This window comes from Podarcis erhardii (genome assembly GCF_964252035.2).
Source record: "Podarcis erhardii genome assembly, chromosome: 16".
Taxonomy (NCBI): Eukaryota; Metazoa; Chordata; class Lepidosauria; order Squamata; family Lacertidae; genus Podarcis; species Podarcis erhardii.
In genome coordinates this window covers 25073629-25089348 of record NC_138514.1, presented here as the reverse complement: position 1 = coordinate 25089348, position 15720 = coordinate 25073629, and the positions used below count along the sequence as shown (strand labels likewise).

Below are 15720 nucleotides of genomic sequence, written 5' to 3'. Positions count from 1 at the left end.
CCCACCCCACCCCCACCTGGAATAAATAAATAAAATAAATCCTTTTTACTTGTCAGCCACTTGTCACACAATAGATGATATCTAGGTGACTTACAACGCACCTCTGAGTGCCAGCATAGCCCGAAAATACTTTAGAATAAAAACACACGCAGCTCATTGAAATCCACAAATCCCCCCCAATGGCAGAGACAAGGTTCAGCAGCCCAAACTCACAGCAAACGGCATCGTCATAGCCCAACAAAGGTCTAGGAGTGGGGGCAGATAAGATGTCAAGGACAGCACCAGGCAGACCTCACTGGGAAGAGAGTGTTCTACAGGCAGGGAGCCACAACCAAAAAGGCTCTGCTCTTGCTTGCCATCACCCTCTGAGTCTCCACTTAAAGGAAGCACCCAGAGAAGGGTGTCAAGATGCCTAAAGGGAGAGCCATCCGTTAGTCAGATATGCACAAATGATGAATCAGCATAGAATAACTTTCTGAGAGTTCAACTTTCCCCCTTCCAAGGTGTCCAATGATGGGTGGGAGACGGAAGCTGGGAGGTGACCTTTAGTAACATGAATTGCATCTGGTTCCCAAAGTGGGTGTTTGCACCCCCTGGGGGGCGTGGGATTGCCAAGGCGGGTGCTAAGAGGCTGGGGGGGGCACTGGAGCTAGTAACCCTGGATCCTCAGTTCTGTTGAATTAATTCGACCAAATAGTTCTAATTCGCTTTTGATTAAATGTGCAAAGAATTGTTACCGTTTTGAATTGTGTTCTGTTATGATCTTCCTTGCCATCCGTGATTCTAAATAACACTTTTTAAAGGTTTGGGGCCCTAGGGGTGAGTTTAGGGAACCAAAAGCTTGGGGACCACACCTAAAGTGTGATGTTTAAGGGTAAGACCATTAGTATTTTGAGGTCTACTTTTAATCCACCCTGTACTTCCTGAATAAAAGAGCAGACCTTACCTCCCTCGAGGGGGTTGGGTCCAATCCAACTGGGCAGGCAAGTCACTCAAATATTAAACTGCTGAAGGGAACGTCACACAGAGGGTCCCTCTTACCTCTTCATCTGGTGGGTTCAAGGAGGCATCGTCCCAAGCAGGGAAGAGGTTGGAGAGATGGGCGGTCAGGAGGTGGCAAGGACGAGAAAGAGAAGGGACCAAATTAGTGCAGCGTCACACCCAAGAGCTAAGCACAGGGGCTTTGTGGGAGCCTCAGAATCCCCATGGCTGTCAGGACGGATGCATTTGGGCGGCCAGGGAGAGCTGGCTCATTCTCCTTCCCCCCGTGAGAAACACCCCCCACCTATCCATTGCATCCATCCCAAAATACATCCATCTCAGTCCAGGGAATCCCAACAGCTGTGGCGCTTCCGGTGCAAACACAGAGTTCCCAAATCAGCTGATCCACCATGCAGTGCCTGACTTTGCCCCCTAGTAATCCTAGATCCGGCCGCTGCCCTGCAAGGCTCCATCCTATGATCTCCCAGACTCTGCCCTTTGATTTCAGCCAGAGGGAGAAGGAAGGGGGATGCGATGTGGGGAGGACCACCCCGGGTGTCACCACTGAGGGAGGTGACAAAATGCCGGGTGGCATTCACCGCGGGGCCTGCAGCACGCCCAAGCCACGTGTCTCTCCTGGGAGTGACGCTGTGGCTTGGGCACCCACAGGCTCCAAATAGTTCGCCTACCATCTCCCCCTCAGTTGTAGGGCGGCTGAGTGGGAGGAGGCAGGCAGACTCCTTGGAAGCCCCGTCCCTGGGCACAGGACACACGCGCTGACCCAAGCCCCCAACAGGCTTGCTCCGCCACTGTCCAGCCACCAAAGATATGGCAACTCTTAGCATTTGTGTCATTATTATGATGACTACTAGTATTACTAATAGTGGTATTGTTTTAGTCGTCGTTGCTATTAATGAGATGACGATGACGAATGAATTATTATAGTTCCACCCATGTACAAGGCTCTATACACAATTAAAATAAGAAATTCCACCCTGGAGGGTATGCAGCCCCAAACAACAAATTTAAAGAATAAAAAACCAATGCTTTAAAATGTGTAATTCACAATCCACAGCACCGTGTATAATAAAACTCGCTAACCAGCCCCAAAGGCCTTAGGAAAAAAAGATGAGTTTTAAAAAGAGACTTAAACATATGAAGTGAGGGGCAGCCCACAAATGTTCCAGAAGACGATTCTAAAGATAATGGGAGAATGAACATTGCTGACCAGTCCTGGCCTTTTGACCACCCTTCAGTGCTGCTCCTGTCTTCCCTTAATCATGCCACTCTGAGCCACAGGAAATTCTGGGTAAATTCAGAATTGCTGGCTCTGAGTGACTGATTGGCTAATACCATTATCAACATAAGAAGAACCCTGCAGGATCAGGCCCATCTAGTCCAGCACCCTGTTCTCCCAGTGGCCGACCAGATGCCCCCAATGGGAATCCCACAAGCAGGACTTGAGTGTAACAGTATCACTCTCCCCTACAACCTAATTGTATGTTGCAAATCAGTTTCTGGTTTTAGTGGGGGGTGGCAGCAAGCAACGAGGATTCTGTCTTAGCATTTCTAGAGGGCTAGACGTCTGCTTACAGAGAAGACAATGGAAAGTCTTGTGGTGCCTTGAATGTTGGAAGATTCACGGAATACTGAATCCAATACAGTGGTACCTCGGGTTAAGTACTTATTTCGTTCTGGAGATCCGTTCTTAACCTGAAACTGTTCTTAACCTGAAGCACCACATTAGCTAATGGGGCCTCCCGCTACCACTGCGCCGCCGGAGCATGATTTCTGTTCTCATCCTGAAGCAAAGTTCTTAACCCGAGGTACTATTTCTGGGTTAGCGGAGTCTGTAACCTGAAGCGTCTGCAACCTGAAGCGTATGTAACCTGAGGTACCACTGTACAGTCATACCTTGGGTTGAATGTGCTTCAGGTTGAGCGCTTTTGGGTTGCACTCCACGGCAACCCGGAAGTAACGGAGCACATTACTTCCGGGTTTCGCCACTCACGCATGCGCAGATGCTCAAAATGACATCACATGCATGTGCAGAAGAGGCAAAACACGACCCACGCACGTGTAGACGCGCCATTGCATCTTACGTTCCATTCAGGATGCGAACGGGGCTCAGGAGCGGATCCTGTTCGCATCCCGAGGTACCACTGTACTTAATGTTGGGAGATTTAGGGCAGACAAAATAAAGTCCTTCTTTGCACCACGCATAAACTATGGAACTTGCACCCGCGGGAGGCAGTGATGGCTACCAACCTACATGGCTTTAAAAGAGGATTAGGCCAATTTATGAAGGAAAATAAAGCTATTGATGGCTACTATCCATTGTGGCTCTGCTCTGCCTCCACAGTCAGAGGCAGCAATGCTTCTGAATACCACTTGCTAGAAACCACAGGAGGGGAGAGGGCTCAGGTCCTGCTTTCAGGTTTCCCATTTGGCCTCTGTGAGAACAGGATGCTGGACCAAATGGGCCATTGGTCTGATCCAGCAGGCTTTCATTGTGTCCTTATGTCCTCCAGCCCACCTGTGGTGTGAATCAGTGGAGGAATGACAGGGTTTTAATGGGCCATGCTTATGCACTAACCAGGGGAGGGGCAAACCTGTCCAGTGGCGTAGCGTGGGGGGTGCAGGGGCAGCCGGCCGCACCGAGCGCAACATCTGGGGGTTAGGGTTAGGGGGCGCAAATCCACGGGTTAGGGGGCGCAAATTACTTGCCTTGCCACGGGTGCTGACAACCCACGCTACGCCACTGAACCTGTCAATGTTAGTTTTTCTCTGCTCATTATCTTTATCTATGTTATTATTTAGTGCATCCCTACGCAACATTCTTCTCCAGGGAGTGAATGGTTCTCCCTTCTCCTCTCACTTAATCCCCACAACAACCCTGTGGGGGAGTGGCTGGCCCCCAAGTTCACCACCCAGTGAGTTTTGTGGTCAAGTTAGCCTACCTCACAGGGTTGTTGTTGGCATTAATTGAAGAAGAGGGAGACCCACGTGCATGCCACCTTGAGCGCCTCAGAGAAAAGGGTGGAAATAAATAAATGTACGTGAACGTCAAAGAACATTTGCCACTAAAAATGAAAGGGACGGGAAAGTAACAATGACTTTGCACAGGCTAACAATAACAAAGAAAAAATGTCTACAGCCAAGGCCTGCAAGGGGGGTGCATCAGATATAATGAAGAACCTCAAAATGTTTGGCAACTCTTTGGTAAGTCCTCTGCTGTTAATGAAGAATTTAGGGTATCTTCTATAGAATACAGTGGTACCTCAGGTTAAGTACTTAATTCGTTCTGGAGGTCCATACTTAACTTGAAACTGTTCTTAACCTGAAGCACCACTTTAGCTAATGGGGACTCCTGCTGCCGCCACACCGCCGGAGTACAATTTCTCTTCTCATCCTGAAGCAAAGTTCTTAACCTGAAGCACTATTTCTGGGTTAGCAGAGTCTGTAACCTGAAGCATATGTAACCTGAAGCGTATGTAACCCAAGGTACCACTGTATTGATTCAGCTGCTGTGTAATGGGACATGCTTCTCTTCTAATAGAAATTTATTTTTTATTGTGTTTATTTCCCGCCTTTTTCTCTGAGGAGTTCAAGGCGGTGTGCACATGGCCTCCCCCTTCTCATTTTATCCCCACAACAACCCAGTGAGGTAGATTTGGCGGAGAGCCAGTGATGGGCCCAAGGTCACCTAGTGAGTTTCACCGACAGGTGAGGATTCGAACCCCGGTCTCGCCCAGGCCCTAGACTGACATTCTAAGCACCGTGCTGAACTGGTTCTCTATGATGCCAACGGCACAGTCTCAATGTGCATTTTACTTGGAAGCCCGGCTGTGTCCAGTGGGGTTTACTCCTAAGTCAGGATCCCGGCACAACTTGAGACTCCCCAATTGCTAGTCACGCAGCAGCGAATGGAATAACTAGAAAATGGACAACGTCTTGCTGGAAGGAGCAGCAAGTTTTTGTTAATCTGTGACACCGAACACACACCTTCAGGGCTTGCAGGAAAAGGATCCCAGGAAGGGACAATTTCAGGAAAGGCCACAGAGCCATTTCAGCACAGACACACAATGACAAATCAAAACGGGAACTCTGCTTTCTTTCCCTTCCCTCTCGCCCCCTGGGATTGCGCTCCAAAAAACACCCACCTTTCAGCCACCAGAGAACGTCCGTGTGCATCTCGTCCGAGACATCTAGAACAGAGGAAGAGGGAAAGAGGCATTAGGAGCTGCAGTGCAGCATCTGAGAGGCAGGAGGGAAGCCAGCCAGCCAGCCTGGGGATCCTGCTTGCGGGATTATTTTTATTGGCCAGGCTCCTGAACTCAGGAGGAGAAGAAGGAGTCAAAGGCTGGCGTCCGCACCACCTCCCTGCCCGGGGAGGGGGGGCACTCTGGCGAAGCCGAGCCCACAGTGGTGGCAGGGAAGGTGGCAGAGGCCCCACGCCTTTCCCAGTGGCGACCTTGGGGGTCTCCACAAGCTGTTCTGCCCCTCAAAAGCCGAGAATCAGGGCCTTGTTTTGGCTCAGATCTAGCCCTGCTACAAGCAAACAGAGCCAGCGGCTTGCATGAGGGTTTGGGAGAGGGATATATGTGGGGGCTCCCCAAGATATTGTCAGATGCCAATTCACCCCCAAACTTTGGGCATGCTGGCCCCTGGGGCTGGTGGGATGTAGGGAAATTGACCTTTTAGCGGGGCAGCGTCTATTTTCTGGAACTTCCTGCCTTCTGACATCAGGGGGCGCCAGTACTCTCCTCTTTTTGGTGCCTGCTAAAAGCGTTTTAGTTTAGGCAAGCTTACCCAGGCAGGTAGAATGCTGATGGACGTTTTGATCTGTTTTTGGTTTATTGCTGGTTTTGATTCTTTTAAAATGTTTTAAGGAGTTGGTTTCACTGATAATTTTATTGCTTTACAGTGGTCCCTTGGTTTTGAAATGCCTTGGTACTCAAACAACTTGGAACCCAAACACTGCAAACCCGGAAGTAAGTGTTCCGGTTTGCGAACTTTTTTTGGAAACTGAACATGCTTCGTTTTGAGTGTTACGCTTCTAATTTGAGTGCCACACTTCTGTTTTGAGTGTTACGCCAAGGTTTGTCTCAGCGTTTTTTGTTTTTGCGGCTCCTTTTTGTGACTGTGTGGAACCCAGTTCAGCTACTGATTGATTGGTTGTGTGACTGCAGTACATTGTTTATTGTTTTCATTTTATGGATCAATGGTCTCATTAGAAATTCATGTTAAATTGCTGTTTTAGGGGTTGTTTTTAAAAATCTGGAATGGATTAACCCATTTTGCATTACTTTCTATGGGACAGTGTGCCTTGGTTTTGGAACGCTTTGGTTTTGGAACGGACTTCTGGAACGGATTAAGTTTGAGAACCAAGGTACCACTGTATTCTGTTTGTAAACTGCCTTGAGGGTTTAGTTTTGTTTTTACAAAATAAATAAGTAATAAAAGCAGCAACAGCAACAACAGTAATCTTCCCCTCTTGTCTCTTCCAGGGCCCCTCCAAACAAGGATGCGTTGGCCCCACCTGCCATTGCCTCTAGCGCCCCCTAGTGTCAGACTCCGTGCCTTACACACACATACACAACCATTCCCAATGGGCAGCAGCTGCCGCTGGTGGCAAAGCAACCTGCTTGGCATGCAGAAGGTCCTCAGTTCAATCCCTAAGGACATCTCCAATTAATGTTACGCTGCCCTGTGACCCTGTCTCAGCTGACCTAAGTGAGTACAGTATGTAGGGGCTGTGCTCGGGAGAGGTGGAGAAATCCCATCCTTTCCTCATTTTAAGGTGGAGCCACCTGATTCGCACTTCCCAAATCAACATGCCTACCAAAAAACAGTTCATCTTACAAAATTTGCATTTCTCCGAAATTTGCAATGCATTTCTCCATCCAAGCGACACGTGCAGAAGTGCATGTACTTGGTGCAGTAAATCATGCATTAAAAGGCATATGTCCGGCACAATGACATCAAGAAATGCATTTGATATGGGGAAGTTGTTTTGCCAAAATGGGTATATTATGCAATATTAACTGCGAAAAGGTGTACGTTGGAAGGAAATCACAGTAAAATGCTGGTGAATTTTCATGGGTTGTTGTTGTTTTTTTAATGCAAACTGTGAAAATGTGGAATGAGAGAGACTGAAAAGGACATTTCAGTATTTTTTTCTGCCTTGCCCTTAGCTGAACAGGAACTGGACTGAGAGCCAGCACTACCATAAGGCAAGTTGAGACAGCGACCTTGGGCAGCCATTTTTCCACACAGGGCTGAGCGAAGGCCTTCTGTTGACTGAATTCATACCCTGCCTTCTTCACAAAGGAGCCTGAGTGGGGAGAAGGTGGTGCCAACATCCAAACTCGCGTATGGAACTCAACTGGACAGGCAGTGGGATCCTTCTTCAGAGTGAGGCAGCAGCCTCAGGCAGCAGGTGTCGTAGGAGTGGCAAACAGCAGTCCTGCAACCCTTCCTCCTGCGCCCCCTAAGCTGCCCTCCTGCCTCAGGCACAGTTGGGGATGTTGTCGAAATAAGAGTCATTTGTGAGTCCAGTCAGATTGTCGAATTGGGGCAGGTGTTATCTTGTCCTTTGCCTCAGGTGGCAAAATGTATTGGACCAGCCCTCACCAGGTCTGATGACTGCACTACTGTGTCCAGCCCTGCCTAGCTCAGCACTGGCCACTCTGACTGGCAGCAGCACCACCTCTTCAGAGTTTCAGGCAAAGAAACCTACCTAACTGGGGACACCAGGAATGGAACGCAGGACCTTCCACATGCAAACAGGTAATCATAGATTTGCAGAACTGGCAGGGACACAAAGGGTTATCTAATCCAGTGTTTCCCAACCTTGGGCCTCCAGCTGTTTTTGGACTACAACTCCCATCATCCCTAGCTAGCAAGACCAGTGGTCAGGGATGATGGGAATTGTAGTTCAAAAACAGCTGAATGCCCAAAGTTGGGAAACACTGATCTAATCCAACCCCTTACAATGCAGTAATCACAGTTAAAGCTGATTTCATGTTATTTATTTATTTATTTATTTATTTATTTATATTATTATTATTATTATTATTATTATTATTATTATTATTATGAAACTAATGGGGTGGAGGGGGGCTTTGTATTTCATCTTTGCAAATCCACCTTGCCTCTGATGAGCGCAGCCTCCTCTGCCCTCCTCAAGGGGGGGGCCCAGCCTGGTGGCACGAGATGCAGCCCAACAGACTCCTGCAACATACCCACAAAGAAAGCACTAAACCTCAGGGGATCCTTCCCTCGTCGCAGGTTGATGAGGTCATCGGCCTCACTGCTGGGGCCCACACACTGCAGCCTCTGGTCCAGGTGGGCAGGCGGCTCTTCAAAACGCGCTGTCTGTCTTGGCAGGTCTTGGCTCGAGGTGGAAATGGCATCCTGCGGCAAACCCAAGGCTTCCTCCCCAGGAAAAGCCACCGCAACCTTTGCTGGGTCCGGAGCTGGTGGGCTGCTTAGCATCTCCCTCAAGTCTGGAGCTAAGCTGGAACAAGGCTTCTCCCTCAAATCTGGAGCTGGCAGGCTGCAGGGCTTCTCCCTCAAATCCAGAGCTGAGCTGGGACGCTTCTCTCCAAAGTCTGGAGCTGGTAGGCTGAGGTGCCTGTCCATCACATCCAGGGTGGGAGGGCTGGGGCCTGGCTGGAGCAAAGGCCACCAAGTTGACTGAGGCCCAAACTTGCTTAAGGGCCTTGGAGGCAAGAGTCCCCAGTTCACGGTGGCCTCTGGATCCGACAAGGGCCTGGGTCTTGCTATAGTGGCGGTGGTGGGCTGAAGAGAACCTCTCGGAACCTGATGGGCATCAAGGCCAGGCTCTGACTGGGTCCAAGCCAGCCCAAGGCTCCCGTGCTGTGGGGTCTCCCTGACGAGGGAGCCCCTGTGTGGAATATCAGTCCCTGGGGGGGCGGACCGACTGAGGGCTGCCTCCATTTCTTTATGAAAAGGGCACCTGTACTCAGATTCGCTTTCTGGATGAGAAGCAGGTCTGTAGACAGGCTGGAATTCTTGCGGCAGAGAGTCAGGCCAGGGGGGCACACGAATGGTGGATTTGGGGACTGTTTGGAGGGAGGTCCTCTTGGCTTCAACATCTTTCAGCAAGGAGACCCTTCTTGCCTCAGGCTCCTGAGGGACGGATCCCCTTGGGGCTGGTTCGAGCCGGGCTTGGAGGGAACTTTTTCTCTGTTCGGCGGTGGAAAAGGGTTGCTGGCCAGGTGGCTCATGCCCTGGGGAGAGAGCCCGCTTCCAAGCATCCTCCATCTCCTGGTGGATTGGGCAGCGATACTCAGATTCATAAACAGGGTGGAGGGAAGGCCTGTAGATGGCCTGGATTGGTTCAGACCTTGCCTGGAGGGAGGTCCGCTTCGCATCTAGCTCCCTGGGAGGAGAGCTCCTTCGGCGGGTGGGTTCAGGGGGTGGTTCAAGGGTGCCCCGCCTCGGATCTGGCTCCCTGGGAGGAGAGCTCTTCCGGTGGGTGGGTTCTTGAGGGGGCTCATGGGTGGCTCGCCTTGCATCTGGCTCCCTGGGAGGAGAGCTCCTTCGGCGGGTGGGTTCAGGGGGCGGTTCAGGGGTGGCCCGCCTCATGTCTGGCTCCCTGGGAGGAGAGCTCTTCCGGCGGGTGGGTTCAGGGGGCGGTTCAGGGGTGACCCGCCTCATGTCTGGCTCCCTGGGAGGAGAGCTCTTCCGGCGGGTGGGTTCAGAGTGTGGTTCAAGAGAGCTCCTCCTTGCTTCGGCCTCTGTGGAGAGAGGAAGGGCCAACCACACCTCTGCTTGAGGAGAGTCACTCTTTGGGAAAACGGAGACCTTGTAGGCCGGCTCCGTCTGGGTCCACTCGTCCTTGGGGTTGGGGACGTGTTTGCGGATGAGTTTCCGAGGTGGCTGGCAGGTGTCCTGTGGTCCCAATTCCAGTGCCAGCTGAGGAAACGCCTTGGGCACCTGAAAGGATTCCCTCTTTGGGGGATTTACTCGTGCAGAATCCTCCTTGGGACTCGCCATAGGCCTCAGATAGCTCTGGGTTGTCACCTGGGGCAAGTCACTTGGATTTGGGGAGATGGGGATGCATCTGTTGTCTACTTGGGTTCTCCCTATTCTGGATGCAGCCCGGGACCTCTGGTAGATTTCCTCCCGTTGCGAATTGAGGCTCTGTTGCATCGCCATCAGCATCTGGCTGTTCGTCATGGTGAGCTGCCCCGGCTGGATGGAACACTTGCCGCACCGGTAGTCCACCACCGGCTGAGGGGAGATGTTCCGGATGGACGTCCTCCCTCTCTGCGGAGGACCCCCGAAGGAGAGCTCGTTTTCTTCCTGACACCCTGACCTCAAGGCAGGCCCCTGGGAGAGCTCGCTCGCTCGGCGGGATGAGGTCCCAGCTGGAAGTTCGCCCCCTTTTGGCGAGGAGGTCCTGCTCCAGAAAGCGTCGCTTCCTCTGTAGGGAGAATTGTTCCGCGGAAGGTCACCCGGTTGTTGGTAGAACGAATTCTCGGAGACCCCACTCCCTCTCCGCAGAGAAGGGCCCGGAACGGGGTAGTTTGGCCCTCTTGGAGCAGACGGCCTTCGGGGTTCCTCGGCCCCCCTCTGAGAAAGGGTGCCCTGGGAGACCTCGCTTCCCTTCCGTGAAGAGGCAGCTGGCGGAACGGACAGTCTCCGGGGAGCCTCGCTGACGCTCCCCCTCTGGGGCAATGCATTCTGGGACAGTTCACTTCCTCGCCGAGGGGAGGAGCTCTGGCCTGCATCGCTCCCTCTGGGGGGCGAGGAGCTTCTCAGAAACTCACTGGCTCTCTGAGGGCTGCTCCCTCGATGGGACCGGGTGCCGGAGGCTCCTTCTTGTCGAGGGGACATGTTCCTCTGGGTCTCTCTGCTTCGCCGGGGAGAGCCCTGGCGGGGCTCTTGGGCTACGTTGGCTGGAACAGGCAGAACCATCCTGGCGGGCGACCCCTTCTCATTGGAGCCCATGGCGCCGCTGGCTTCCCCTGGTCCTCCTCCGTTGGGGCACAAGCCCTGCCGGCAGTGCTAAGCACAGGTGATCTTGGGCCCTCCATAAAGCACCTGGTTGTTCTGGGAGCATCTTCAAGGGCCCCTCCATTTCCTCAGCTCGGCAGGGTCCTGGCAAGATCACAAAGCCGTGATGTCATCCTGCTGGACTGTGATGTCATCAGACACAACCCTGAGGACCTGCCTAGAAGCCACGGCCTCCTCTCCTATGCACGGCCCTTCAAAGCACTGCATCTCTCTGACCCTGCAATGTTGGCCCTGCATCCCCAGGTCCAAAATGATGAAATTTCCCTGCAGGTCTGAACAACTGTAAAATAACTCTGTTCCCAGGGCTTTTTTTCAACCAGGACTCACCGGAACTGAGTTCTGGCTCCTCTCAGGTGGGCACCATTGCCAGGATGGCGTTCATGGTGAGTTCCCTCTTTTAATAGAAAAATAGCAGTGACTGTTCCAGAGCTTAGAGACAGTTGAACAGACGCCTTTGAAAGGTGGCAGACTTCTCCTTCCTTGGAGGTTTTTATGCAGAGGCTGGATGGCCATCTGTCATGGATGCTTTACGTGTGATCCCTGCATTGTGGTGGTGTTGTTGTTGTTTAGTCGTTTAGTCGTGTCCGACTCTTCGTGACCCCATGGACCTGAGCACGCCAGGCACTCCTGTCTTCCACTGCCTCCCGCAGTTTGGTCAAACTCATGCTGGTAGCTTCGAGAACACTGTCCAACCATCTCGTTCTCTGTCGTCCCCTTCTCCTTGTGCCCTCCATCTTTCCCAACATCAGGGTCTTTTCCAGGGAGTCTTCCCTTCTCATGAGGTGGCCAAAGTATTGGAGCCTCAGCTTCAGGATCTGTCCTTCCAGGGAGCACTCAGGGCTGTTTTCCTTCAGAATGGTTTGATTCTTCTTGCAGTCCACGGGACTCTCAAGAGTCTCCTCCAGCACCATAATTCAAAAGCATCAATTCTTCGGCGATCAGCCTTCTTTATGGTCCAGCTCTCACTTCCATACATCACTACTGGGAAAACCATGGCTTTTACCCTGCATTGTAGAGGCCCTATGATTCTAAGATGGCAATAACTAAAGCACAACCTTTAAAAAGATGCCAGTTTTGAACAACACCGGTCCATGCACTAGAACAGGGGTGGTGAACCTTATGCCCGATGGCTGAATGTGGCCCTCCAGGCCTTTATGTTTGGCCCTCAGAGTGATCCCCAACCCAAACCCCTCAATGGACCTGCTTTTGCCTGGCTGGAATGCATCCTTGAATTCTGTTCTTACTCTTTTTTCGTCTGGATGGAGGACTGTCTGTGGGTGTGTAGACACTAGCCTACTATACAAAGGTAAATTTTGCCTTTGCTGCTCCACCCATTTTTCCTCTGGCCACACCCACCACTGGCAGGTGGCCCTCGGGAGGTTGCCCAGAGGGGAATGTGGCCCTCAGACGGAAAAAAAATTGTTTCCCCATACTATAGGAAGAGAGCAAAGCTAACAGAGATTCAGCCCAAACTACTGGTAACATTTAAGATAAATGCCTTAGAATCATTGAATTGTAGAGCTGGGACCAACAGGGTCATCTAGTCCAACCCCTGCAGTGCGGGAATCACAGTCTCCATTTGCCAGGTTCCTGGAAAGTGTTCCAAAGAGATGGGGTCACCACCAAAAAGGCACTGTAGCTGCATTTCCCTACACTTTCTGTGGCAAAACGATGGAAGCACTTAGGTGGCCTGGCAGGTGGAGAAAGCACCCTCCTAAACCCCAGGCTTCACAATCTGTGCTTTTTTCTCACAACAACCCTGCGAACTGGGCAATGCAGTTATTCCCACTATACATGTGTGAATTGAATCTGTGTGTTAATTGCTCATTGACCGACTGCATATTATTAGTAATTTTATAGTAATATTATTACTATTATGAAGTTGTAACCTACTAAGTTCTACTCAGAGTAAACCCATTCAAATTAAAAGACCTAAGTTTATCATGTTGTTAATTCCAGTGAATCCGCTCCGAGTAGAACTCAATTGGAGACCAGCCATTATTATTCTTTTTTTAAAAAAAAATAGAAAAAGTGAAAAACTAAGTTTCACAAGAAAGAAAAAGCATCCAAGAACAAATGAAGATGCACGGTAGGAAACCATCCTTAAATAATAATTTTTTTAAAACCCCTTTTTAAAAGTCCACAGCCAAATTAAAAGCCGAGACCAGCAAAGTTCAATACTTAGTAGAATACCATCATTGATGTTTAAAGAAGATTTACTGCAAACACCTGGAGACGGTCTTATCATTTATTTGTTTGTTTATTGATTTATTTATCATTTTACTATGTTAATCTAGCGCCACTCACTGGTTGGATCCCTGGCTTTCACCTAGCCAGCCACCACAGCTTCTGACATTGCTGACATTGCTCTTAACCAGCAGGAGGCGCCCTCACAAGAGCTGAGCATCAGGCGATGATGGGAATCTTCAAGCAAGATCAGCACAAGTCCAAGACTTTTCTGTGGAGACTGTTTACCCCAAGGCTGGCTGGCCCATTCAGGCCCCAATATCACCACAGGAAAGTGTACATTTGAATTTAAACTGCTATGAGGTGTTTTTTTTTCCAAAAACAACAAAACATTAGTTTTGTTTGTAAATTTTAAAATGTAATTTGCTTTTAATGTTGTTGTTTTTTAAATGACTATTTTAGACTGCATTGAAAACCACTGAGAGGCCTTTTGTCCTAGTAAGCAGAATATAAATTTTGTTAGATTTTGAACTGTTTTTATTAGCTGTATTTTAATAGATTTGCTTTCTACATTGCATTAAATCTATTAGCGTTTAATTACTTTTAAACAATTACCTACATGCTTTTAGCTTTTTGTATCCCCACCCCCCACCCCGGTTGCTTAAATTTGTGTAAGCCGCCTTGAGTCGCAATCTGGGAAGAAGGCAGGATATAATGGAACATAATAAATAATAAAGATCAAGATCAAATACCAAAAAAAAAAAAAAAAAGCTTTCCTCCTGTCTCTTTTACAAACTATCTCACAAATCCTGCCCCGACTGAGTGTGTGTCCCCCTCTGTGTAGAATCGTAGAATTGTAGAAGTGGAGGGAACCTAAAGGGTCATCCAGTCCAACCCTCTGCAATGCAGGAACTGGTGTGATTGTGGTATGAATGTGTAAATGCACCACTGGCATGCCTAAGGAGTGTTAAGTAGCCACGGCTACTTCTGACCACACCTACTGCTGGGATGTGGGCCCCAGAGGGCTGGGGCAGCAAGAAGATTAAGGTGCACACATTCAGACGTTGCTCTTGAGGGGTGCGAGATCAAGGTATGAACACACAAGCGTGAGCTTCTTCTAACCCCAGGAAACTAACTCTGGTTGGGCCAAGGCTGAAAAGAGAGTCTGTGGGGCTTTGATCTGAAGGCCCTGAGAGAGATGGGGCTTTGATCTGAAGGCCCTGAGAGTAGCCCAGTGCTTTATCGCTAAGCATACAGTTATTCTCTTTCATCACCAGGGTGCAACCACTAAAAAGCCCTGCTCACAAGTGCCCTCCCACCTCTAATCTCACATCACCTAGAACCTGATAACACCAGCTAGGTCAAGCCAAAAGTCCAGCATCCTGTCGCTCAAGTATTAACGTCCAACAAATGCTCACTGTAATCCTCCTTACAACGACCCTGAGAGGCTGCTCCATCTTGCAGCTACAGGGAGGAATTGGGGTTGAGCTTCTGGCCACCGAGGGACGTGGCTGGCACTGTGGGTTAAACCACAGAGCCTAGGGCTTGCCGATCAGAAGGTCGGCGGTTCGAATCCCCTTGACGGCGTGAGCTCCCATTGCTCGGTCCCTGCTCCTGCCAACCTAGTAGTTCAAAAGCATGTCAAAGTGCAAGTAGATAAATAGGTACCACTCTGGCGGGAAGGTAAACGGCGTTTCCGTGCGCTGCTCTGGTTCGCCAGAAGCAGCTTAGTCATGCTGGCCACATGACCCAGAAGCTGCACGCCGGCTCCCTCGGCCGGTAAAGCGAGATGAGTGCCATAACCCCAGAGTCGGTCACGACTGGACCTAATGGTGAGGGGTCCCTTTACCTTTACCTTCTGGCCTCCGAGCTACAACTCAGTTCCTAGTCTTCATTTTTGCAGGATTATTGTTTTCTCCAAAGAGGTCACAAGAGGAGCCGTGTAGCCGGATGAAGCCAAAAGGCCAATCTATCGAGCCCAGAATCCTATTTCCACAGTGACCCACCAGTCCTCGGTGTTTTGGGAGGAGTTGAGAGAAAGCACACTTGACATGCTCAAAAGCTCATTTTGTCAAAGCAGCAGGAGCCCCGCCCCCTTTTCCCTGCTTTCCCCCATGGAAGGAGGACGGAAAGGCACCCTTAGGGTGGTCAGAAGCTCCTCCTTGTTGAGATGTGATCAGATGCTCGGAGAGGATATACAGTTTTGTTAAATGACACTACTGATCTCACTTCAGACGCCAAGGCAGCAGGAGCCCCGCCCCCTTCTGCTTGCTCACCCGCTGGGAGGCTGAGAGAAAGCACTCTTAACATGCTCAGAATCTCCTACTTAAGATACCAAGGCAGCAAAGGACCCGTCCCCTTTAGGCGACCCCCGCCCCTTCCCGCTGTTTTGCGAGGAGGGGGGCTGCTTTAAAGCTCTCCCTCCCTCCCCCGCCCGCCCCTTCTTCCTCCTGCCGCGCCCACCGCCTTTTTTCCATACCGGGAAAGCGTCGTCGGCGTCCC

At 50.5% G+C, this 15720-nt stretch overlaps 1 protein-coding gene and 1 long non-coding RNA gene across 3 annotated transcripts in view; one reads left to right on the top strand and one right to left on the bottom strand.

Annotated features, from left to right (window-relative positions):
* The window catches only part of LOC309331532 (septin-4-like), a 52155-nt gene extending 41040 nt beyond the window's left edge, over window positions 1-11115 (bottom strand). Inside the window, exons 1-3 of one of the 2 annotated variants that reach the window (XR_014151886.1) lie at window positions 8249-11115; window positions 5145-5189; window positions 947-1049 (exon numbers count right to left, since the gene is read on the bottom strand). The gene's annotated coding sequence lies outside the window, so the exon portion shown is untranslated. Of the gene's footprint in view, window positions 1-946; window positions 1050-5144; window positions 5190-8228 lie in introns of both variants that reach the window. The other variant, XR_014151887.1, reaches the window with a different exon arrangement.
* A 56-nt stretch (window positions 11116-11171) lies between these two features.
* LOC309331559 lies at window positions 11172-13661 on the top strand. Its single transcript, XR_014151894.1, has 3 exons — window positions 11172-11414; window positions 13076-13120; window positions 13329-13661. It is a non-coding gene; the product is annotated as an uncharacterized lncRNA (long non-coding RNA).
* Window positions 13662-15720: the final 2059 nt, after the last annotated feature.